The sequence below is a fragment of the Nomascus leucogenys genome, chromosome 16 (genome assembly GCF_006542625.1).
Source record: "Nomascus leucogenys isolate Asia chromosome 16, Asia_NLE_v1, whole genome shotgun sequence".
NCBI lineage: Eukaryota > Metazoa > Chordata > Mammalia > Primates > Hylobatidae > Nomascus > Nomascus leucogenys.
This window is the reverse complement of record NC_044396.1, coordinates 57,562,204-57,588,982: the sequence shown is the minus strand read 5'-3', so window position 1 is coordinate 57,588,982 and position 26,779 is coordinate 57,562,204. Positions and strand designations below refer to the sequence as shown.

General features: G+C 36.6%; 1 protein-coding gene across 5 annotated transcripts in view; it reads right to left on the bottom strand.

The window, feature by feature from the left end:
• Window positions 1–26,779, bottom strand: part of ZFPM2 (zinc finger protein, FOG family member 2) — a 480,290-nt gene that overhangs the window by 323,542 nt on the left and 129,969 nt on the right. Inside the window, exon 1 of one of the 5 annotated variants that reach the window (XM_030795006.1) lies at window positions 846–932. The exons of the other annotated variants lie outside the window; for them this stretch is intronic. The gene's annotated coding sequence lies outside the window, so the exon portion shown is untranslated. Of the gene's footprint in view, window positions 1–845; window positions 933–26,779 lie in introns of those variants that run through there. 5 annotated transcript variants of the gene reach the window in all.

The following is a 26,779-nucleotide window of genomic DNA, read 5'->3' as shown; positions in this document are numbered from 1 at the left end:
TACTAAAAATACAAAAATTAGCCAGGCATGGTGGCAGGCACCTGTAATCCTAGCTACTCAGGAGGCTGAAGCAGGAGAATCTCTTGAACCCAGGAGGCGGAGGCTGCAGTGAGCTGAGATGGCACCACTGCACTCTGGCCTAGGTGACAGAGTGAGACTTCATCTCAAAAAAAAAAAAAAAAAAAAAGATTGCTATCAGAAAGAAATCAGTTAACTGAAATTATTTCATTGTTGTTCAGTATTAAGCACAAGTTAACCAACTTCCAAAATTCTTGAAAATTGTACCAAAAATCCACTATCAGTTGAATACACATCTTGTCAAAGAACATCTTAATACTATGTTACTAAGTTATGATTTTATTACTATAAACATTTCCTTTTCTTCATGTCAACAGTACACCTGCATAGCTGTGACAACAAATAAAGATGAAACACCAAACATCGTTTGTGAGTATTTGCAATCTTTATGTCCTGACTGACTTTTGGAATACTTCAGGATTGAATATGAAGAAGCCTTGCGTTAGGATGGGGACTCAGGCTTGAAAGCTGTAGTGCTGGCATTGACTACCCCCACCCCCAACACCATTCCTAGTACCCCCAATCACCCATCCCACTCTCCATCCAAATCGCTATTTGAGATGCTAATTTTAAAAGAGGATATTTTTAAATGCAAAAAAAGCAATAGGTTAAGTTCTATATTTATTCAATAAATATTAATTGGCCATTATGGGCCCTATACTATGCAAATCACTAGTAATAATATGGTAAGCAAGATAGACAAGGTTCTCATCCCACATCACTTCCATTCAATTAAGAGAAGATTGAAAATTGTGTATGACACTAACCTCAAGGATGAAAAGCGCTATGGCAGAAGACAGCTTCTAGAGCAGGGGTCCCCAACCTTTTTGGCAAATTTCGTGCTGGTTTCGTGCACATTTTTCCATGGACCTGGGGAGGGGTGGGGATGGTTCCGGGATGAAACTGTTCCACCTTAGATCATCAGGCATTAGTTAGATTATCATAAGGAGCGTGCAACCTAGATTCCTTAGTTCACAATAGGATTCAGGCTCCTATGAGAATCTAATGCTGCCGCTGATCTGACAGGAGGCAGAGCTCAGACAGTAATGCTCACTCGCCCGCCACACACCTCCTGCTGTGCAGCCCCGCTCCTAACAGGCCATGGGCCTGTACCCATCTGGGGCCTAGGGGTTGGGGACCCCTGTTCCAGTGGACTACAGGAGAGTAATGGGGAGGTCATCAAATGGCTCTGAGGAAAACCCTTTTAAGAGCAACTAAAAGTCATATTTGTACTGCCAAATAATAGTTCATGGCATTATTCAGAATAAATATTTATGACAAATGCTTTTAATGTGACTCTTAGATGCACATCAAAATTTCTCATAGAGGTTTCAAAAAAATATCAAGATCACCAATGCTAGTCCATGAAATTCTGACTCTACAGCTCTGGCTATCTGTTGTTTTATAAAGTTGCATACATATTTATGATGTACATCTCATTTTGAGCACCACTTTCTTAATTTGTCTCTTCATGACTCATTTTTGGAAACTCCTGATTTTTTTGAAATGAATCTCAAAATTAGAGGTGAAAATTAGAAGTTGCCTTGCAAGATAAGAAACATTTCTCTATATCAATAAGTTAATTGGTAAAATTTCTGCTGTTAAAGATTAACAACAGCTGACGAATTTTGTTTTCACTGCTTATTCACATGAAAAAAACCATTCCCTAAAGACTTCCAGAGATGATGTTAAAAATGCTTTTGTAATTCACATTGAAATTTGTAACCATGCATACCCAAATTTATCTTAAATCCAGGCCAGTTGCTTCCTCCGCTTAAATCTTTTGGCATTTGCAAATTTTCTTTGGCTGTAGCATTGTGACTGGACACTTAACATTTCCTCAGCAAATCACAAGCACTACACAGTTCAAACACTTGATCTTTGCTAACAATCAAAGGTTTTATGTTAAACTTGTACATTCAAGCTGTTTAGGATTGATGATATTTATTTATGTGCATGGGGTACCAAGAGGGAGCACCGAAGTGTTTCCTAATTTCGAGGTCAAACGTAACTTCAAATGAATCGTTGGTTGAGGGGTCGTAACAATGAGAAGCAGAGAGGATCTTTAAGAGGTTAGGGATTTTCCTTGGAAAGGTTGTCTTGTGGTTATAAAATTAGAGGGAGAAGAATTAAAATGATTATGCTCTAAAAATGACTTAGTAGAAGTGACAGGGTTGTTTTTAACCTAAATATTTTTTAAGTACCAAATTTGTCACTCTCTAAGTTATATGTTACTAACTGTAAACTCTCTTTATTGCAGCAGTAAAAGAAATGAAGTACTTTTAGCCAATGTTTTTCCATAAATCAGGAAATTTGTATTAAATCCACATTCTATTTGCTTATATGGATGTTCTTTCATTTTGACTGAACTGGTACAGACTACTGAATCACAGCATAAGGTGCTTTGGAGAAGCCCTAAGGCTCAGGAAGTGGGTTTCCCTGAGGGAGAAAGGCCTGGGAAACTGTCGCAAAAAAGAAGAAGCTAAACATGTTTGTTATGCTTGACTTGAGAAAAGGAGAATTCATCTATGATGGATATTTTTAAAGCCACAGTCTCCCACACAATCACTTCTACACTCACCTAATCATAAAATGGTTTTAATGGCTTTGATTTTAAACATTCACCTATTAGGTTTGCAAATCACTATGTAACTGCGCATTAGCTAATGAATGACAGCTAATGATTGACTATAAAATTAGATTGTAAGAAGATAAGTGATATAAATTTTCCATAGAATTCTCATTCTTTTTTATATTTAAAGGGTTATAGTTTTTAAGATAGTTGCTTCTTGTTAATTTTTTTTAACTTACCAATTACCTTATGAAAAGACAGGAAAAGAAAAAAGGAGGGAAATCACAAATCTTTTGATTTTTGCTTCTCACTAGCAACTTAGTTAAAAATGTTGATAATGTTCTAAACTGTTGGTGAAATTAAGTTATTTAAATCACAGTGGATTCACTCTTCCTGATCCCTGTCAACATGGGTAAATGAGAGCTAGCTGTAGCTGGATTGAAAATTGAAGACTAACATAATAACTTTTTATCAACCTTAAAACAAAGTGACTCATAATACATTCCCATTGTACATTTTCCCCTGGCATGGGAGTTTCAGATATAAAAACACAGAGGCAAAGAGAGACAGAAACAAAGACTGAAACAGGAAACTAAAAACAAAAATCTTAGATTTTATTTGGGAGCATATCCAGTAGTCAAGAACCTCGCTTAGTCACTTTGTTAATGGACTATCAAGTATATCATCATAATCTAATATAAATCAATTACAACTAAACCACCACAGTAGTGAAACTGCCATATGGCAGGGTAGCCTGTTTAAGGCAGCAGAGCCCTGTAAGTGCTTTGGAACTTTTCCAATCTAAGCTGCAAAACTAAACCATAGAGTCAATGATATTCTCTCCCCACTATTGAAAACTAGTGTGTTTGCACACGTGTATGTTTGTGTGCTATATATTATTTGTATATTTGTGTGTGTATATACCTGTATTTATATATACACACTCACATATAAACACACATTTGCATATGTATGCATAGATAAGAGATGTATTAATACAAAGTACTGTTTCTAAGTCTAAGTGCCTATATTTCTTTTTTTTTTTTTTTTTTTTTTTTTTTGAGACGGAGTCTTTCTCTGTCCCCCAGGCTGGAGTGCAGTGGCGCGATCTCGGCTCACTGCAAGCTCCGCCCCCCGGGTTCACGCCATTCTCCTGCCTCAGCCTCCCAAGTAGCTGGGACTACAGGCGCCCGCCAAGACGCCCGGCTAATTTTTTTTGTATTTTTAGTAGAGACGGGGTTTCACCGTGTTAGCCAGGATGGTCTCGATCTCCTGACCTTGTGATCCGCCCACCTCGGCCTCCCAAAGTGCTGGGATTACAGGCTTGAGCCACCGCGCCCGGCCAAGTGCCTATATTTCTGAAGGCTTTGGAAGTGAGAGAGAAATGCATTTCTTTAATTCTATTCCTCTGTGAGTGTTTCCTCAGGATATAAAAGATTGTTAAAATAGGAATCTTAACTCAATGGCTTTTAAACCCTGCCTTGAGTTCTCTTGAAGTCTTCCGTGGCATAGTTGATTCTTTTCTTTCCTCTCTTAACCCACCAGAATTGAATAGATCTCGAATCACTAAATATTTACTGAGCATCTACTGTGTTTGAGGCACTGCAGTGGGCATTATTATGTAAATAAAGAGGTAGTCAGCTAGTTAGGGAGAGACGGTATAAACATGCAAAATGTTTAAAATAAGATTATAAACATCAATTTACAATGTGAGAGATACAATGTCACAAAATGGCATTTGATTACACAAAGTGGCATTTGATTACTTACTAATGAATTGTATAAACTACTGTTGGCATGAGGTCCCCACAAAAGACAGAAAGATCGTAGAAGATCTTGAGTTGGATCCTAAAAGATGTATTAGGTCAGGCATGTGGTTCAGGCCTATGATCTCAGCTTATGCCTGTAATCCCAGCACCCTGGGAAGCCAAGGCAGGAGGATCACTTAAGGCCAGGAGTTCAAGACCAGCCTGAGCAACATACTGACGCCCCATCTCTACAAAAAATAAAATAAAAAAAAAATCGGATCACTTAAGGCCAGGAGTTCAAGACCAGCCTGAGCAACATACTGACGCCCCATCTCTACAAAAAAATAAAAAAATAAAATCATCCAGGCATGGTGATGTGCGTAGTAGTCCTAGCCACTCAGAAGACTGAGGAGGGAAGGTTACTTGAGCCCAGGGTTCCAGGCTGTAGTGAGCTATGATCTAGCCACTGTATTCCATCTTGAGGGATAGAGTAAGACCTTAAAAAAAAAAAAAAAAAAAAAGGTCTGTTTAGAAGGGAGGGGAAAGACATATTCCAGGTGAATGAAATCAAAGGGATAATAAATACAAAACACAAGGAGTGAGGCCTGGTGCGGTGGCTCACGCCTGTAATCCCAGCACTTTGGGAGGCCAAGGCAGGTGGATCATGAGGTCACGAGATCGAGACCATCTGGCTAACACGGTGAAACCCCATCTCTACTAAAAAATGCAAAAAAAATTAGCCGGGCGTGATGGCGGGCGCCTGTAGTCCCAGCTACTCGGGAGGCTGAGGCAGGAGAATGGCTTGAACCCGGGAGATGGAGTTTGCAATGAGCCGAGTTAACACCACTGCACTCCAGCCTGGGCAACAGAGCGAGACTCTGTCTCAAAATAAAAATAAATAAATAAATAAATAAAAAAAACAACAACAAGAAGAACAAAAAAAACCACATGGAGTGTTCAGAAGTCAGAGGTCAGTGATCTTTTCATATTTAAATTGTTCTCCAGTTGTAGAGACTAAGTTGTGTTACTTATCATAACTAATGATTCAATAACATGCCTTCTGTGATGTTGGTGAAAAATAAAAGGTTTTCTAAGTAAACCATCAGGGATACTTACTTGGATGAAGCAGTGAATTCATAATGTAGTTACTTTAGATTCCCTAGTAGCTTTAATGTTTTAACTTGGTAGCACCATGGAAATAATGAGAGGGATAACTCTGCTTATGCTTAAAACTATATACTAATTATTAGTTTGATTCTTTGAAAGCATATTGATGTACTAAGATCTACTCTTCTATCATAAGCTTTGCCAACTAAAGTGTAAGACCACTAAAGCTCAGTGGCCTCCAGCTTATTTTGCAGGTGTCTATACAGTTCTCAGAGATCATCGTGCATAAAATTTTATGCATTTTATGATTCCGTTTATCTGGGATGATGCTCAAGTAATCCACCGACCACATTTTTTGAAACACTGTGCTAGAAAATTGGGGTCTTGGGTAACAATCCAAATGATTCTGTGAGAAGGTCAAACCCTGGCAGTTTAATCTAAATTATTTTTATGATAAGGACACCATGCAGGTGCACTGGAATTTAGTAAGTGTTCTGATAGAGTTATAATTAAGCAGACCTTATGCTCTAATAAGAACTGAAATTCCTAGCAATAAATGGAGAATAGCTGCTATCAGTAGAGAACTTAAAAAGACATTCTCAACAGGCAAGTTTCTATTTGGATTTGGAGAGGATGTAAAAGGTTCCGCTTGCATACCATCAACCTCCTCCAACTCACCATCCTCAAACCCCAATGTTCTGAGCTGAATCTTTGAGAGAAACATATTAGTGCTTGGTCAGCCACAATCTACATTCTGATGATCAGACTTGACACCAGGTTAATCCTGCCATAAATTAGCTGAGTAAGCTATCCCCTCCTTGTCCAAAAAGTTTTTGCCCAATCTTAAAGTGATAAAGTGGTACCACTTTAGACTGAAAAAAGATTGATTAACTTTCTTGGTGTTCCATGGGATTTTGATTAGACTCCTAAAATAGTGTCAACCATGACAAATTCAAATGAGGTATGTTTCTGCCTCTCTTCCACCCAGACAGTGAGCAACTTAAGCTATGAATGGCATATTTTGTCATCTTTGTGGCCCCAAATATAGTAAGCACTCAATAAATGTATACTAGTCATGTATACAGAAAAATCATCACTGTCCAACTCCATCCTGAAGCTGAGACTGAACGTATGCACAGTTTGCCAAGAAAATTCAGAGATGGAAACAGCCAAACAAGAGAACATCCCTAACGCAGTGTAGGAATCATGAACCGAATGAAGCTGTCAGAGTGAGAAAAGTTAAAGGAATAGTCAGAAACTATTTCTAATGAGACCTGCAGAAAAAAGATTTTCAATATGTAATAAGCAATCAAACAAAAGCCAGACCTCATGGAGTAGGAGTAATGAACATTTTTTTTGAAATGTGAGCCATTATTTTATGTGAAATGTTAATAGTAATGAGAAATTTAAAATAATTTTGAATTTAGTAATTTTTAAGAGGAAACAATGTAAAATATCTAAAAATTTAAAATTAAGAATAGGGAACATAAATAATTAACTAATATCATCAATGAAAGATACAATAAAAACCCTCTCTTTCTATTTTTTTTTTAGATGGAGTCTTGCTCTTTCACCCAGGCTGGAGTGCAGTGGCACAATCTTGGCTCACTGCAACCTCCACCTCCTGGGTTCAAATTATCCTCTTGCCTCAGCCTTCCAAATACCTGGGACTACAGGCATGTGCCACCACTCCTGGATAAGTTTTGTATTTTAAATAGAGACAAGGTTTCACTATGTTGGCCAGGCTGATCTGAAACTTCTGACCTCAGGTGATCTGCCCACCTAGGCCTCCCAAAGTGCCCAATAAAAACTCTTTACATTTATTATTTGTAGTTAAGTAAACACAGAAACACAAGCTACCACTTCCATGTTGTTTACTATCCCCAGGTACCATCCTCTGTGATTCACAAGTATGAAGATATCTCATATTCTTAGTAACCCTATAAGGTAGACATCGTTTTGGTCCATTTTGTTGATGAAAATACTGAGGCACAACAAAATTAACTTACTTTTCAAAGGTCATCTAGCTAAACAGCAGGAGTCAAGATGTGAAATAAGTCGGGTGTCCTGGCTCCTGACTCTGTTATTAAGCCCTGTGCTATCTATCTCTCTCAAAAAATAAATTTAAAAGAAGAAGGAAGAAGAAAAACAGGAGGTAGAGGGGGAAGAGGCAGAGAAAGAAGAGTAGAGAGGAAAAGAAAACAAGTTATTTTTGAAAGTTCTTTAATATATTGTTTATTGAAAATAGTCACAGTATTTGACATAGCTTTTACACTCATGGCAGGTAGCATGGTGCCTTACATGTCATTATCATAACAATGGCTAATATTTTAAGTACTTATTGGGTAGTAAAATGGGAATATTTATAATAACAATAATAATGTTAGCTAAAAGTTTTTGGGCATTAATTCTGTGCCAGGCACTTTGTTATGCCCTTTATATGAATGAGTTCATTCAACCCTCTGATGAGCTATGTGGCTTTGTGATATTGAGCAAATTGTGAAAATATGTAACCCATGCACAAAACATGAGCTTAATAACAGAATCCCATCATAGTGTTCTATGAGACTAAATGAGTTAACACAGGTAAAATGTTTAAAACTTACTGGAATGTGGTAAACTCACAACACACTTTAGCATTTAATACTGATAGAATTACTATTATTCTTGTTTTACTCATAAGGAAACTGAGGCACATAAAGATTGAGGGACTTGCTCAAAGTCTCAGAGCTAGAAGGGGATGAAACCAGTATTTGAGGCTAGTCAGTCTGGCCCTCCACACTGTCAGTGCTCAAGAAATACTGTGTGAATGCATGCATGCATGAATGAGTACACCAGCTGGAGAGCAATGGGCAGGTAGAGAAGAAACTGGCTTGGAAGAAATTAAAGAAAGAAGAAAAATGGAAGACGCAGTCATAAAAAGGAGTAGGAGATTGAGAGATAGAAAGGGGAAAAATAAGAGAGAGTAAAGAGATGTAAAACAGAAGAGATCATTACAGGAAATCCTCACGTAATAGTGAAGCCATCTTCTTTTAATCACGAGCAGCAATTAATTTAAGAGTGAGCACTCTGAAATATTGGAGATCATACTGAGAAAATTAAAAGCAACATTAAAGCAGATTCACCTTGAAGTTGGCAAAACTTATTATATAAGTGGGCAAAGATAATAGGAAAAAATTCTGGTGACATGGCTCCATGATCAAAGTGGTTGCAATACCTCTAAGCTACAATGTTTCTAGATTTGTGTGCTCTGGAGAGCTCTCTGGGCTGCCCCATCACTTTTCCCCCTATGGGACAAGTGAGAATTTGAATTTAGAAACGTCTTCAAGAAAGAATCTCTCACATAAAAAATAACTGCTTTGTATTCAGCAGAGTAGTTGAAAATAAAGCAGAGAGGAAAGAGGATTAATGATTCAAAGACCGGAGAGTTTTAGAACAACTATTGTGGAGATTTCTATACGAGGTTATTGGGGAATAAATACAATAACTAGTAATAACTTAAATTTGCAACAATGCCAACAAAAAGGAGTATGATTTTCTCAGGGCCTTAGATTGTTGAGAGGATTGCCTGAGATTCTGCTTAGCGTCTGGCACAGTGCCGCATATACATAATAAATGCTCACTTAATACATTTAAGCTATTATTTTTCCTGGTGATTTAGGCACAGGGCATAAAGACTATCTACTCCCCATCTCACAGTAAAGAAACGATAAGCCAGATCACACAGAGGTCAAGGCCATGGGAGGTGCTAACAGGAGTAATGTTGAAATGGGAGGTTATGGAGCTGAGACTGAGTAATACTGAAAATGAAGCCAGGAGCTGCGTAGAGTCCTCATTGAGGTTGCAAAGTAACACACAGCCAGTTATGCATACAGAAGGGAGTGTCTAGGTATGTAAGGATTCTGAGTGATGGACAGGGATAAAGTGTGGCTGTAAAAGAGGGTTGATACATACGAAGGAGGACATTGTTCCCTGATCAGAAGTGGCCATGAGGTTACAGGGGTAATGGCCACAAGTGCAATTTGGGAGCAGAGAAAGAGGAACTCTAGGAGCAAAGACAGAAAATGGCAGGCAAGTGTCAAGTACCCCTGGGAAGAGTCCTGAGGGAGACACAAGATTAGCAAGTGACAATGGAGAAAAATGTACTTGGTTGAATGCTAAAAAGAATGGTATATCCAGGAGGCCTGGACACCGAGGAAGTAAGGATGATTTGTTTAACAAAGATGATAAAGTGGGAGCTATGAGGAGTGATAAGAGAGGCCAACTAAGAACAATGAGATAGGGGACATGAGTGATAGTGGAGACAGAGTGGTGTTGAGAAAATGAGGGGTTCTCTCTTTAGAATATTTCAGAGTAGTAATAAAGTCAGAAAAGTTTGAAACTCTTGAGGGTGAGCGGATTTTTGCCAAATCCTCCTTTCCCTTCCAATGAACCCCAAATCACTGTCTTTTTTATGCATACAGATTTTAATTACGGCCAGGGTAAAGAGACTTGGAGACTAGGGGTAGCATATTTTAATGCATAGGAACACTCATTTTTATTATGTTGTATATATACGTGTGTGTGTATGTGTTTGTGTATCTAATCACTTTTTATTTTCTTCAAAGACTCAGCCTACTACTTTTATGTTCATTAAAATAACCACTGTTTAAAAGTGCTTTGATATATTTAATGGTGACATGGTAACTACCTGAATTTTAAACAGCATTTCATAGTAAAGTGCAGGCTCTCTGAGGTCAGAGATCACACCTGTCCTACTGACCACAGTATCTCAGGGCCTAGCAGAATTCCTGTTTTATAGAAGCAACTCAGTAAAGATTTCCTAACTCGCTGGGCTTAACATTTTTTAAAAGCCAGTTATTTCTAGTAGTCGTGACTAGGATAACAAAAGCAATAACTGAGCACCTCTGTGTGCTGGGTATAAGTATCTTGTGTGTCCTTTTATTTAAGACCTACTTTAAGCACAGCAGTAGATATTATCATCCCCATTTGCTTATGGGAAAGCTGAGGATCAGAGACATAAAGTACTTGGACAAAATCACTCTCATTTTACGATTCCTAAATTTCACTTTAGTAAAAATAAGTTGTATTAGAATAAATATATTTAGGAATTGTGGGGCTCAAGGTCAGAGTTCTGACACAAACTTCACCATCACCTGTCTTCAATGTTAAGAAATGAGGGGCAGTGCTCACAAGAATCCTCCATCTACCCATTCTTGCAGCGTGGTTGGGAAGAAATACATACGATATTTCTCTTGACCTTGTTTAATGCTCACAAGAGATACAGGAGGTAGGCATCATTTCCATGAGGAAATTAAAACTTAGGGCGATTAGGCAAAATACCCACAGTCACTCAGCTCATAAGTAATCAAATGTTGAAACAGGATTTGAAACTAGTTTTATCTGAATAGAAATTTTAGGCTTTTTCCACCCTATTATAATATCAGAATTTTTGTTTGGTCCTGAACTCATCAATAGCCATGAGATGCCTGTATCCTTGAACAAAAAACTTCCTCAAAATTAAAAAAAAAAGTAAGGCAATTTTAGAAAATCATTTCACCTGGTATTTACTCTCAAGTATGTACCACTACGTGGGGTAGAATCATATTACTTTAAACAAACAAACAAAACAATTAAACTTTCAACCTAAATTAACATTTCTGGACAGGCGACTTGGCAGTTAATGTACCCCCTCTGTATTGTTAAACCTCTGTGGTATAGAAGGACCTATGGGAATAACAACGAAAAATATATTTTGTGAACATGTAAATTAAAAGGCACAATAAAGTGAAAATAACCAAATTATTCAGTTGCTAAATATATAAGACCAGCTTTAGAATATCACTAACATCCCAAATTTTAAAATGTCAGAAACTTTAAAAATTGACTAATAATTAGCTGTTAGCTTATAGAAATTAATTTATAGCAAGTTTTAATTGTTGTTTTAAACTGTTTTAAAAATATTCAACACGTGCATTAAAATAGTTTAATCCTATAATTTCTTAGCATTTTTTCCAGTACCACATAAATACGATTTTAAAATGTTTTACAGATGAGAAATGATGTTTTCCAAGGATGAGAAAAGATGTTAAGAGCTAATACATCTATCCCCCTATAAAAACAAAAATTAATTTGGCAAAGGAAATGCATTCATATTAAAATATTAAAAATTAAATGCAATGTCATAAAACCTTTACCTAAGAAAAGTCACGAAGTTAAACCACTCATCACAAGATTTAATGAGGCATTGTCTTTAATATCAGCTATTCCCTACAACAGAATGAGACAAATAGCAGAAAATCTTCACTTTTAAAATGCTCTCACTTGAATGTTTAGGCAAATGCATTTGAATTAAGAAAAACTTTGTTAAATTCATTCTGATACAAAAATTCAAATTTTGTCTATCCAAATTTTCCCTTAATAAGTTGTCATCAACTGCTTAAGAAATGTGTGTTTATTATAAAATACTTGGATCAATAGTTTGTCTCCTAAAATAAAGGTTTTTAAAATTCAGATGAGGTGGCTAGCTAATCCTATACATCTTAAATCTTAGAACTACCTTGTATAAGAAATACCAGGCACCTTACTGAAATAGCAGCTTTAATTCTCTCCAAGTAAAATTCCAGCCACAATATCAGGAATATCACAAAAATATTGCAAATAGTTGGCTTTTCAGTTTTATAATTCAAATCATTATGTTACTATGTAGCTCAACTATATCTATCAACTATAGTTTTAATGAATAATATAAAATCTACAAGTATAATTTCTATAAATCTAAACTTAGTATTTGTTGGCTTTGTGTTTTTTGTGTGATTTAAAATAATAAACAATTTCATTTTTATAATAAATAAAAGACGCTTGTATAAATTGTAAAAATTATACAACCCTCTGTCCTTTATCATATATATAGACAGATAGTTATGGACATAGATATCAATATGGTTTTATATTCAATTTGTCCAAAACACTTGTGGTTGGGGTTAATTTAAATGGCTGTCTCATTTTAGAATTAGTTTCAATTGTTTTATAATTCTGTATTTTTTAACGTCTTAGAGGCATTACAAAATCAAACAAGCCCACAGACATGAATGTATTCTCGTGTTTTTCCTTTATATTCAAGATATTTTTTGCTCCTTCTGCAGATAAATGTATCTTCCACAATTTTTCTTCCAGTTTTCCTTACCTACAGTCATTATCACTCTGGTATACTCAGTGAAAGTGAAATTTTCCTCAAAGGGCAAAATCAAGAATAATAAAAATCAATTATAGAATTTCCCATTGACAGCTATGATATAGGTTGAGTGAATATCTTTTCTATACCCTCCAAAAGAAAGGGTAGACTTTTTTTTTTTTTTTTTTTTTTTAGCATTTTCAAACAAATTACAAATAGCTAAAAAGTCCGTTTTAAGATCGAGAGCTGCAGAAGAAGAAATTCCCTAACAGGCTGCCTCCTCCATTTTTCATTCCCTAGAATTGGTGCTTTCAGTACAGTTGGAACTTCTACAGATCACAGACATTGTTTGCCCAGGCTGACCAATCTTTGAGGCAGGTTTTTTTTTCCCTTCAAGATACTTCATGTTAACAGCTTGAGGGCGTTCAATCAGCACTGCTTTGATCTCGGCTGGAACTATAATTATTTAACATTGTTACATGGATTTCTATAATCCACCCCACCATTAAATCCCTTTTACACCCTCATCTTCTGAGGCCTAATCTGCATCCATACACTTAGTTTGTCTTCTCCGCTGGTCTCATCAGGAGCCTGCATTCTCCCACATCCTGACTGATGGTTTTCTCTCTCTTTTTTCCCCTCTAATGAAATCATTTTCTTACAAATTGAAAACTGCAAAAAATGTCTTATGCATTTGCTCTATTTTTAAGAGCTCCCTATTGAATAGCAGTACCATCCACCATTCTTTGCAAACTTTTTCCCCCAATTCTATAAAATTCATTTATTCAGCAGAGGTTTTATTAAAATAATGATAAGCATATATTTGATTTTTAAAGAGAATTTCTGTGAAAGCATATAAAATAGAAAGCATCAAATGTGGTTTTTTTGAAAACACAGGAGGAAAGATGTGGTAACATTTTGCACTTTCTTATTTCTTCTTCAGAAAGTGAACTGAGCTGTTCTGGATGGGCCATAAAACTGGAAGGTATAAAGCCAATTGAAAATAGAGATCTTATGGGAACAATTCTGCAAGAATGTCTGAAGAGGTCTGTGGAAGGCAAGTCCCAAGGAGAAAAGGAAAGAGAGATAAGAAGGCTGTTCTGCAAAACTGTGAGGCCCTCAGAAAAACAAAGGGAACAGAGAAGACAGCCTAGCGGGGAGGCGGGGATTTTGTACTTTCTTAATTCTGGCATGTGTATTCCTCACAAAATTCATGGCTATCAGCTCATTCAAGAGTTCACTTACAATATGTTGGTTGGGCTAGATTCTTCAAGCATTTAAGTGTAGACGCTAAGAAGTAAATGCAGATTTCTCAATTTGAAAAGGATGGCAATAGAATATGCAGTCATCTGTGGAAGAGATAAGATTATCTTCCTTTTTGGAAAAAAAAATGTAACAGCCTTAGAAGATAGAAAATTTCCATCACATTCTCTCATTAAGAAGCAACCCAAGGCCACCTGGATGAATGAGAGATTTTTCATTTCACCCACACATGAAGAACCCTAAAATCATGAGATTTTGCAGTTAGCTATTTATTTATTTGCTAGTTTGTTTGTTTCGAGATAAATGAATAAATATGTTGTCCTGAGTTAATCGGAGCTCCTCTTCTTCAATTGCAAGTTTTTAATCCAACATTGCTATTATTGTAATACTGCTAATAACCAATCATTAAAAGTGATCATCCTTTCTTTCCTTCAAAGAGCATATAACACAAAAGTTATATATATATATACACACACACTATAGAAAACTATATAATGTGTTTTTATAAACTATATATACACACACAAATATATATAGCTTATAAAAACTCTATATATGTATATATGTGTTTATATATACACATATATAGTTTTAAATATAGAGAGATGGTTTATATACATATATAAAGCTACCTATAATATCGATCAATTAATAAATGAATATAAGGGCAGACTTGCAAACACTGGCTGCAAGGAAGCTTAAAATTATATTTTCAGCCCATTTTAAGCAACTATCTTGGACTCCATGGTTTAGTTAGCCGTGCAACTATATTATTCTTGTCTCTGCCATTTTCCTATCTATGTTTTCTTTCATCTGCTTTAATAATTTATTCCATCATTTTATATTTTATGTTTTTTATTATTTACTCAAATCCACCGCAGAATGAAGCTGAGCATAAGGAGCACCTGCCTAAATTATATTTTTCAATCTGAAATATTTTAGCACTTCAACTTGAACTGAAGCTAGTATCACTTTAATCAACAACGTTGAATCGAATAAACAACTTATTTTTTGAACAACATAGATACAAACTGATTCGCTATTTCTTTGGCCATTCAGAAGTTAAAGAAATATAATGGGGAAGAAGACACAAGGTTGAAGCAAAATTTTAGACAAAAAAAATCTGTATACAAAATAAGGGTCATGACGATGCTGATGATGATGTCATGGTTATATTGCTTACACAATACTTAGTGTCAGGCACTCTTATCATTAATTCACTTATATAATATAAAGCCCTATGAAGCATGTATATAGCACTCCCATTGTAGAGACAGAAAGTTGACAGGCAGAAATATTAAGTAATTTGTGCAAATTTACTGAGCAGGGGAATGGAGCAGCAGAATGTGAAGGCAATTTTCATCTGAGATTCTGTCTCCCATTACCTTTACCTTCCTTCCCTGGAATTTGACTTGTGACCTTAGTCTCTCCCTCATCCAGCCTTCTTCCCACACGAAACTTCGCAGAGGGAAGCAGTAAGGTCAGGCCTGACTTTGTCCTCTGTTAGCAATGAAACCAGGTAAACCATTTAACGGTTCTAAGACTTAACATCCTTAGCTATAAAATAGGGATTACATATTGGGATTGGAGCCAAGGTGCTCTGCAGCCTGGAGCACCAGTGACTGGAGCCAGGGTGCTTGATGAATGGTGGAGGTTACTAAGATTATTATGTGCTTTCCAGGATGAAGACACATAAATGATGAACTAAACACAGAAACCAAAAGGTTGTGCATTGGAAAGGAAACAATTCTCAAAATTTTATTAAAATATAAATTAAACTTAATAAACAGGTTTAAAGAAAAATAAATCATATTGTTCCTTGCTTATATTTTAGGGAAGAAGAAAGAACTCCAGTTAGGTAGGGGAATCTCAAAATATGGTAGCAAATAATAAGTGCGACAATCAAGAAGAGCTCATTGTATGAAAAACAGATAATGGAATGGTGACACACACACAATCTCTGGAGACCAGGCTGCTTAATTTTGATTCCAGGATTATCTGCTGTGTGACTTTAGGCAAGTTCCTTAACATTCCTATACCTCAGTTTCCTGATTGGTCAAGATGAAAATAGCACCCCTAAAGTTATTATGGGGAAATCAATGAGAATTTGTTCGCTCTTATATCTCTCATGCCTATAACAGTAACCGGCACACAGTAAACTCTTAATACATAGTAGATACCAGAGATGGGAATGAAAAAGAGAATGCTAGAAAGATCACAGAAGAGGAAGCGTTTCCAAAAAGTAGAATTTTACAACCTCAACACTAATCCTAGATAGTTGTTTTATCATTTCAAAAGAATAACACTCTGAAAAATAAATGCTTTAGGACCTCTGATTTACTAAGTTTACCTTTAAGCCCTTTTATTTGAATGATTTAGAATTTCTGAAAATGACTATCACTGAGCCTAACCGGAAGACACATCCTGAATCCTACAGATTTAATAGTAAAAGCCCAAAGGAAATCAGGAGAATTATTAATTTCAGGTAATTTTAAACCATGGTTGAAATATTTCATGCATTTTTATAACAGTTAAATATAATGCCATCTTCATTTTACTGTATTTGAATATCTGGCGTTTCAAGTTATTTTATTTTACCATGCTTACTTTAAGAGTAAGGAATGAGTCAAATCCAGAGAACTGAATTGACTAACAATCTCTTGTTTTAATTTTAAAATCTGCTAAAATATTCCACTATATATTAATCATGAATTATTGACATGAAATAGTAGCCTTAAGCTACATGAGTTCCTAAAATAATTTATTTCCATTTTCTAGGCCGTGAAGCTATTTTATAAGAAATTAATTTTGCCACATAATGGTAATTATGATTTTTTTATAAATGAATAATTTGAGCTTTTCAAAAATGTCTACTTGTTCTTGATAATCAAAATTTTTTTCTATTATCCACACCAATATGTCAAAGATATCAAAAAAGTGCATTATATGTAGTTGAGTGCTTTTTAAAATCTCATATTTAAAATTTAATATCAAATATAAAATAATTGTTACATTTAATAAGTTAAAATAGTTAAAGTATTTTTTCACAATGCATGGAGCATTTTTTTTTTCTTTTCAGCATAATAAGTGGTTCATTTTGTATGTATAACCATAAGAAAACTCTTGCTTTTACTTGCTTTATACTGCTCAAAGCAAGGTAAAAGTACTTCCTCCTTCACTTGCAACGCATTCTCATACTGAACACAAATACTTATCAATGATGTTGACACCTTTCATTTTACCCAAATTTCTTAAAAGCCTATTGCCTGAGTGTCTAATGCAAGCCCTCAACTCACTCCTAACCCCATTTCACCCTCCATATGATGCCAGGTGGGCCACGCTCCCCGTGCCTGCGATGCTGGAATACCTTTTCCTCTCCTCTCACTTTCTACCTGTTGGATGTTTCCATGATTATTAAGGCAAGTGGCCTTAACTGGCCTTTCAGAGCAAAAGAGATGCCTCCTTCTCTGGGTTTCCTGTGTGTTCTTCCCTCATTTGTCAGCTTTGGGTAAACTTCCCCAATTTTGCCTCAGGAAAAGCCTCTTCCTTTTGAGACCTTCTTTATTCTCCCTAAATTCTCCAGGATTTGGAAGAGCCAGTAGATCCGTTAGGCCACTGGAGTCCCAGCTTTGCTTGCTATGTTTTGGTGTCACTATTGAAAACCTTTCCTGCACAAGAAAATTGATTTGCCTTCTCCACTGAAGTGATACCCCAACAGCTTCTGCTCCTATACAACCTTAGGCTGCAGGGTTCCACTCACTTAATCAACACTCACATCTCAGCTTAGTCATCCTTTCCCAGAGCAGGACCCCAGGGAATGCCATCTGGTCCCAGAGGGTTCTAGATTTAGGAAAAAGGGGTGAGGGAAGCAGCCCTCTCTCTTAAACCCAAAGGCCCTAGTGTTGAGTCCTGGCTTTATCTGCCTTCCAGAAATCTTCCCTTGGTGTCTTTTTCCTGACAGCAGACTTTGGTTACAGCCACCGTATCCACTCCACTATGGACTGAACTCTGTTCCCCTAAAACTCAAATGTTGAGGCCCTAATCCCCAATGTGACTCTCTTTGAAGGTATAGCCTTTAAGGAGGTAATTGTGGTTAAATGAGATCATAAGGAGAGGACTCTAAGCCAGTAGGAATGCTATCCATGTAAGAGGAGGAACACACACCAGGAGTCCTCACACACACAGAAAATGTGAGGCAAGGACGCAGCAAGAAGACAACCATCTGGAAGCTAGGAAGAGAGGCCTCACTAGAAACCAAGCCTGCCGATACCTTGATTTTGGACTTCCAGCCTCCAAAACCATGAAGAAAAAAATTGTTGTTGTTTAATCCACCCAGTCTGTGGTATTACGTTATGGGAGCCTGAGCAGGCCAATACATACCCCAAATTGGGGGGAAATTAGTGGAGTTTGGTTGATCACCACAGAGACACCACAGATTGGCATATCACAAAGAGACTGATATGCCAATCAGTCTCTTACCTCCTTCCAGGGTTCGGAGATTTCCTAGACGGGGAGTATTTATCACAAAGTGACAAAGCACCCTCCCCCGCCACCACACACACACCCAGTTTGGAAGGTTCTGGTTCCTATTTGCCTTGTATTTGCATAATTAAAAAGAATTACTCAGCCGGGGCAACATGGTGAGACCCCATCTCCACAAAAATAAAAACAAAACAAAACAAAACAAAAAACTAGCTGGGCATGATTGTGTACACCTGTGGTCCCAGCTACCTGGGAGGCTGAGGTGGGAGAATAGTTAGCTGTGGTTGCACCACTGCACTATAGCCTGAGTGAAGGAGTGAGATCCTGTCTCAGAGAAAGAAAAAAAGAAGGGCCATTCAAGTGACTTCTTTAATAATAAGAAAACATTTGTAGAATATTTGTCATGCCCAGTTATAGCATTAAAATTGGTGAGAATAATTTCTTTAAAGTTTTTTTCCTTTATCACCCTATTAAGAAACTGTTGCTTTAATCATATTACTATAATTATTGTTTAATGGCAAGGGGATCCGATGTCCCCCTTATTCAACTTACAGAGTAAAAAAAAAAAATGTTCTCTACTAAGGAATATGATAATGTTCTGGAAAACATCTAATTAAAAAAATAGAACTGAAAGACCAAAGACTCTGAAGATGGAAAATGCTTTCTTCTCTTTTTTCTTTTGGCTTGCTTTTCTTTTAATTGCTTTTATAGAGAAAATATAACTAAAAGTAATGTCAAATGAAATAATGCATTGCTTATTAAAAATACATACTGAAAATATGCACTGTCAATTTCAGATACTCGATCATTTTTATATTATTTGGCATACAGCCTACTTAATTCTGTAAGTGGCAACGTGTCTCCAACCCTGATAGAATATATTTGTCTATTTGTTGTTTTCATTTTATATTATTAATACAATGTTCAAAAATGTAACAATCTTCATTGATTAATATGGAAAATGTAATGGGGGAAAACAATTTTTTTTTTTAAATTTCATTCCATTGGTAAGGTTGTGACTGTCTTTACACGGAGTGTAACATTCATTTCAACTGATTCTCTGCCATGAAAACAAAAAGGAATCTTTGATTCTTTGTGTATTCACCCAAAGATAAAGGTATGTTTAAGATGAAATATGCTCTTTTCTTTGCTTCTTTGTATGTGACCTTGTATTAAATTTTTAAAAATTTGAAAACATGCAACATTTTGCAATTTTCTTTTAACTATACCTTATATACGGCCCATGGGAATTTTGTCAAAAAGACTCTGCCGTAGGCAAGAAGTTCAGAGGACATCCCTTGAGGCTTCCTTTCTTATTCCCTTCAAACTCTCCAAAAACCTCTAAGAGCCAAGAGCCAAGTCAGCCTTACTTCCGAACACCAGGCAAGAACAGTAAGGCCACCAGAGTCCCCGGTTAGATTTCTTCGCTAATCTTTTACCAAACCCTTATATTGTTGCCTTCATATAGTTGGTAGATGTAACACATCTTCAATAGGCAGCCTCGTGTCTAAATCTGGAGTCCCTTCTCTGCCTGCAGGAAACTGTATTTTCCCTTGTCTTTCAGAGAGTCTGTCCTTTCCTCAGGTATGAGAGTGACAGGAAAGACAGTGCCTTCCAGGTAGCAGGTCTAGCTGGGAAGTGAAGGCTTCTCTGCAGGCAAAATGAAAGCATGTTTACCACACATGCTATGGAATTAGACTTGGAAAAACAAACAAACAAAAACCATTTTCTATCTATGAGTAACAACTTAAAGTGGGTCCAATGTGAATTTATCATTCCCTTGGGATTGCTTGACGAGATCATTATTTCCTGTGTTACCTCATCAGCATCACGTCTTACCACCAGCATCACACTGCACACTGTGAATGCCTCCATCACTGTACCCGCAGCCATGTGTTTTAATTATCTCAACATTTGTCTATCTTCTCTTTTGTACTCTGAGCTTTTTAAGGTAGACTAAGTCATCACTTGATTCTTGGAGCCTACTGCATAGTTCTTCTTCAATAAATATTTGAACTAATTAAATTAATTAATTCAATGTAGGTCTACGAAGGTGCAGGGGAAGAAGTACAGAATCTAGAAAGCATAGGTAAGTTATATTTATGAATGAATAAGTTGCAAGCTCCAAGTATCAATCTTAGAAACAAGTGCATGAGTTTATTATAAAGACAAAGATATAATAATGCCTAAGGTCTAAATGTGCTATTGAGGTTAAAACAACAACCAAAATACAGTAACAACATACTGGCTGTTATCTGTTTGGCTACTGAAAAAGAAAGCATACCTCTAACATATCAAATGCATAGTACAAACGTATATTATATAATTTATTGTTAGCAAATGTAACATATCAAGCACATTAAAAGTGATAAACCTCACAAAAATCATAAGCTATTTGATAAGCCAAAGTTATTGACAGACAAAGGTTGAAATGATGAAATTTAAAAGAAATAATATGGCCAGGCGCAGTGGCTCACGTGTGTAATCCCAGCACTTTGGGAGGCCGAGGCTGGTGGATCACTGTCCTGGCTAACACAGTGAAACCCCATCTCCGATAAAAATACAAAAAAGTAGCCAGGCACGGTGGTACGAGCCTGTAGTCCCAGCTATTTGGGAGGCTGAGGCAGGAGAATCGCTTGAACCCAGGAGGCAGAGGTTGCAGCGAGCCGAGCACTCCAGCCTGGGCAACAGAGCAAGACTCCGTCTCAAAACAAACAAACAAAAAAAGAAATAATACTATGGAAAACCTGAAGATATTGTAGGGGCAGAAAACAAAAACTAAAACAATTTAATAAAGTGAATGCATAATAGATTCAGAGTAGTTTAACACAGGAATACGAATTTCTCTGGAAGCACACCCCTAAATTCAGAAGTTTGGAAAATTCTTAGGCAAAAATAAGAGGTAAATGATAATGAATAATTTTAATCAATTACCAGAGAGTTTTAAAGAAGTCTAAGTACTTTATATATTGATTCAATTTACCAAGAAAATGTATTTTACATATTTATTTGACAATAAATATTTTACATGTTTATTTATCAACAATGGTTGTTTACTACAGCTGATTCCATGTGCTTGTTTTTCCCTCCCATTTGAACCTACCACAGTCTGGTTTCTGCCACCAGAGCTCCATGAAATAGTTCTAGTTAAAATCACTAATATCTGGATGTCACTAAATTTAAGGAAATTCTTAAATCTCCATCTTGGCCTCTCAGCACCACTTAAGCCAGGCATAGCCCCTTCCTTCTTTAAAACATAACAAAACAAAAAAACCATTTTCCTGGTTTTCCCCATCTTCTCTGGCCATTGCTTATCAGTCTTCTTCGATGACTCTTCTTCCTCTAGCCTTCCCCTAAAGATAGGGAATTTCTGTCTCCTATCTCTAGGGGATAGAGGTTTGTTTTGCAGCCCTCTGGTTTATATTTCTATACTAGGCAATTACATCTTCTCCCAAGAATTCCACTGCCATGAGTACTTTGCTAACTCTCCAATTTCTATCTCTATCCCAGACCTTTCTTCCAAGCTCCTGGCTATATTACCAATGTTCTACTCAACAGCTCCATTTGGATATCTCAAGTAAATAAAAAATGTGCCATATTAAAAATCCAACTCATCATCTTACTCCATGAACATGCCTTTCCTTTAGTCTTTCTTACCACAGTAAATGGTGTCAAAATATTCTACATTGAGAAAGCCACATATAATGACACTAACAAATATATAAAGTGCTCTCTACAAGCCACTGTGACGTCTTGATAAGGCCAGTGAATTTTTATTTCCTTCTGTCCACTCTCTACATAGTCATCAGAGTCGTTTCTTTTTTTATTTTTAATGCAAACATGAGCATGTGACTTCTCTGCATTATATGTCTTCAGATTGGCTTTGAGTTTAAATCCAATAATAGTATTACAGACTACAAGGCACTGAAGAATGTGAACCCTGCTTCATCTTATACCACTCTCTTGGGTGGCGCTCTTAGCTCCAATCACAATGGCCTTGAATTCACCTTCCTTCTCATGACAAGGGTTTTGAAAATGCTGCATATTCTGCCCAGGTTACTCTAATTCCAGTTTTTGCTCAAGCCCCCTTCCCACGTTCTGTCCAACTAATAATACCTTTTTCTCTTTCAGATTTTAATTTAAAGAAATACTTTACACCCCTTTTACCTAGATTGAGGTCTTTAAATACCAATTGAGTATCTCTTATCTGAAATGCTTGGAACTAGAAATATTTTGGATTTTAGATTTTTTAAAAATTTTTGGAATATTTGCGTTACTTGTTGAGCATCCCAAATCAGAAAATCAAAATTCTAAAATGCTCCAGTGAGCATTTCCTTTGAATACCATGTCAGCACTCAGCATTCTGGATTTTGAATTTTCAGATTTGAGATGCTTATCTTGCACCAAATCTCAGGAACAGTATCCCATGATCCTTGGAGAAACAGCTCACCCCAGGTTTAGAACAGAAAACTAACAAGTGAACCTCTGACATTTTATCATGCTAGGAGTAAATAGGCTATCAAAATCTATTATGTTCACGTCAGAAGGTCTCAGAAACCACCCTGAGGTCTTAGTCACTTTTGGAGGGTGAAGGCACCAATTCACTATTCCAAAAATTTGTAAATAATGAGAACGATGTATTTATCCTCCCCTTTCTTTATGAACAGTATTTAGGGATAATCAAATAGTGGACGAAGGGAAGATTTTCATAAGATAATAATTTTAGCTAATAAATTCAGACAAAAAATGACAAAATGTGAAAACCAGCATTTTGCAAATCCTACAGATATAATGAATCCCGGCAATAATTATTAGGGAAAAGTTGATCAGAAACTTCACAAACATCAGATCAGGCTGAAAACACCTAAATCACCTGATACACAGTACTATCATTATAAGTGTAAGTGTAGTGATAGTACATGTGAGCATTCCCACCACATAGTACATCACACACTTGTACTGATAGTGCACACTGGAGCATCCAGTGGGGCATCCAGTCTTTATGTGTCTGCTGATATAAAGCAGTAAGAAGGCCGGGCGCGGTGGCTCACGCTTGTAATCCCAGCACTTTGGGAGCCCGAGGTGGGCGGATCACGAGGTCAGGAGATTGAGACCACGGTGAAACCCCATCTCTACTAAAAATACAAAAAATTAGCCGGGCGTGGTTGCGGGCGCCTGTAGTCCCAGCTACTCGGAGAGGCTGAGGCAGGAGAATGGCGTGAACCCGGGAGGCGGAGCTTGCAGTGAGCCGAGATCGCACCACTGCACTCCAGCCTGGGTGACAGAGCAAGACTCCGTCTCAAAAAAATAAAATAAAATAAAGCAGTAAGAAGCACCAAGCAATGTGTAGGCAGTATTGATGCCCACCACATCGAACCTGAATTTATTCAAGGATCTAGATTAACAACCAATTTACAAAAATGTGGGGTATTGAAGAACATGCTACACAACACCACCAGTATGCAATCTACCCAATTTAGAACACGAAAAATACTCCAGGATAAATTAATTCATTTCCACAAATAAGTGTGTGTATGGGGGTGGGGGGTGAGTGTAGGGGGAGAGAGACTGCTATCCATTTGAAAAGACTTTTCATATAAACCAATACATGGATCTTTATTGAATCCTGATTCCAATAAACCAACCCTAGAGACATTTTTTGAGATAAGTAGGGAAGTTTGAAAATGAATTGAGTTTTAGATAATATTAAGAATATTTTTATGTGTTATATTGATATTTGTTTAAAACAAAAGTCCTCATTTATTAGACAGACTATCAAAGTACCTATGAGCGAAATGACATGATTTCTGAAACTCGCTTTAAAATACTCTAGACACTTTGGGAGGCTGAGGCGGGTGGATCACTTGAGGTCAGGAGTTCGAGACTAGCCTGGCCAACATGGTGAAACCCCATCTGTACTAAAAATAAAAAAAAAGTTACCTGGGTGTGGTGGTGCACTAGGGAGGCTGAGGCAGGAGAATCACTTGAATCCAGGAGGCGGAGATTGCAGTGAGCTGAGATCGTGCCACTGCACTCCAGCCTGGGTGACAGGGCAAGACTTCATTTCAAAAAGAAAAACAAAACAAAACAAAACAAAAAACTCTAGAAAAAAAATTTAGAAGGAATTGATGAAACCAGATTAGCTAAAACTTGATAACTATTGAAGTTGGGCAATGGATACATAGGAATTCATTGTACTCTTCCCTCTTCTTTGATGCATGTTTAAAACTTTGCATATTAAAATATAAAAAATAAAAATAAAAACAAATTAAGTTTAAAATAATTGGTCCTCACAAAAGTCATTACTGAATCTCTTTCCACCAGACTGGGCTGGCCCCACCACTGATAATACAGTTTTATGGTATCATTTAAGTTACTTCTAGAGAAAAGCTATCACATATGCAATAAGCACTCAAAAATCATTATTAAAACAATTTTCAATTTCTGGTAGAAAATACACTCTCTGAAGTTGAGACCACTCTGGTTTATTTACTGCTGTATATCCTAGGGCCTAACACTGAGTGTTGCATATAGTTGATACTAAATATGTAGTTGAAAACATAAACTTGCCCTAACTAATTTATCTGTGTACTCAGTCCATATTACCCTTCTAGTAATTTAGTTCCAAATTTGTGGCACATTAATATTAAATTGTATATATCTCTATGCATCTATTTTATTTTTCATGATTTTAAACTACTTCTAATGCATATCATGTTGATCTTTACTTATATTTTAAGCCCACTTAAGTTATTTATAAAACCAGACAAAATAAAAATAAAACAGGTTTACTTGTTTCTTTCAGCTTTCCAGATATGAGAGTCAATTTATTCTCACATGTATTTTCAGAGCACAATACTGGCACAAGGAAATCAATGCCAATAATCCCTGGTCCAATATAAATATTTAATACCTAATTTTGGATTTCATTTGTTTGTTGTTTTGTTTTGTTTTGTTGTTGTTGCTGTTTGAGACAGGGTCTCATTCTGTTGTTCAGGCTGGAGTGCAGTAGCAGGATCACAGCTCACTACAGCCTCAAATTCCTAGGTTCAAGCAATCCTCCTGCCTCAACCGGCCAAGTAGCTTGGACCACAGGTGCCAGTCACCACGTCTGGCTAATTTTTTAAGAATTTTTTGTAGAAATGAAGGTTACACCATGTTGCCCAGGTTGGTCTCAAACTTCTGGGCTCAAGAGATCCTCCCACCGAGGCATCCCAAAGCACTGGGATTACAGGCATGAGACACCGTGCCTGGACAGTGCATACATTTTAATAATGGAGGTTATAAAAAGAATGGCAAAGATATTTCTTATATACCAATTCCTACTGACTGGTAGTGTCTTTCTAAAGTGCCCTGTTGAGATGCATTCTAAGCTGAATTATGGTTCAACGAGAAAGAACACAGTAAAACCCTGTTAGTGGACACAACTGGGGTGGGTAGTGGTTATTCAAACCATAGAAATATTTTTTAAATAGCGTTATAAGCATTATATTTTACTTTATAATGCATAAAAGCATGAAACTTTTGATATAGGGTCTAGAATTTTATATAGACCAACCAATTTGTGTTTCACTTCTATAAACAGCATTCACATCCTTCATGTATGATTTCTAGTTTGTTTCATTAGAATGGAGGATGTAAAAGCTTGCAAAGCTACTTAAGTGAAGTTTCTTTAATATTTTGTAAGATTTTTCTCGCAAATTATTCAAAGTTTTTTGACCATACCTACATTTTTTAGTGATTTTCCTTTAGCCAGTCTTTTGAAGGTTTCAACATAGTTTTCATAGAAATAATATATTTTTTGTGAACATATTTCATTGGTTTAGACAATATTTAAAACAAATTAAAAATTATAGTAAAAAGTATGCCTGGGAAGCATACAAGGGACTGCCCACATAGTTTCTTTCTAACTCCTGGCTCCTGTGTCAGTTTGCTGAGTGGCTGAAATAACAGGAATTCACTGTTTCACAGTTCTGGAGGTTAAAAGTCCAAGATCAAGGTGTCAACAGGATTGGTTCCCTCTGAGGGCTGTGAGGAAGTATCTGTTCCATGCCTCTCTCCTCTAGCTTCTGGTGGTTTACTGGCAATCTTTAGCTTTCCTTGGCATGTAGAAGTATCACTGGGGTCTCTGCCTTTATCTCCACAAGGCGCTTTCCTGCATGTCTCCCAGAGAAGACCAGTTACACTGGATTAAGGGTCCACCCTACTTTACTACAACCTCATCTTAACCAATTATATCTTCAACAACCCTATCTCCAAAGAACACCACATTCTGAGGTACTGAAGGTTAGAATTTGAACATATAAATTTGGCGGTATAGAACTCAACCCAAAATAGCTTTAATCAGTAAGTTTT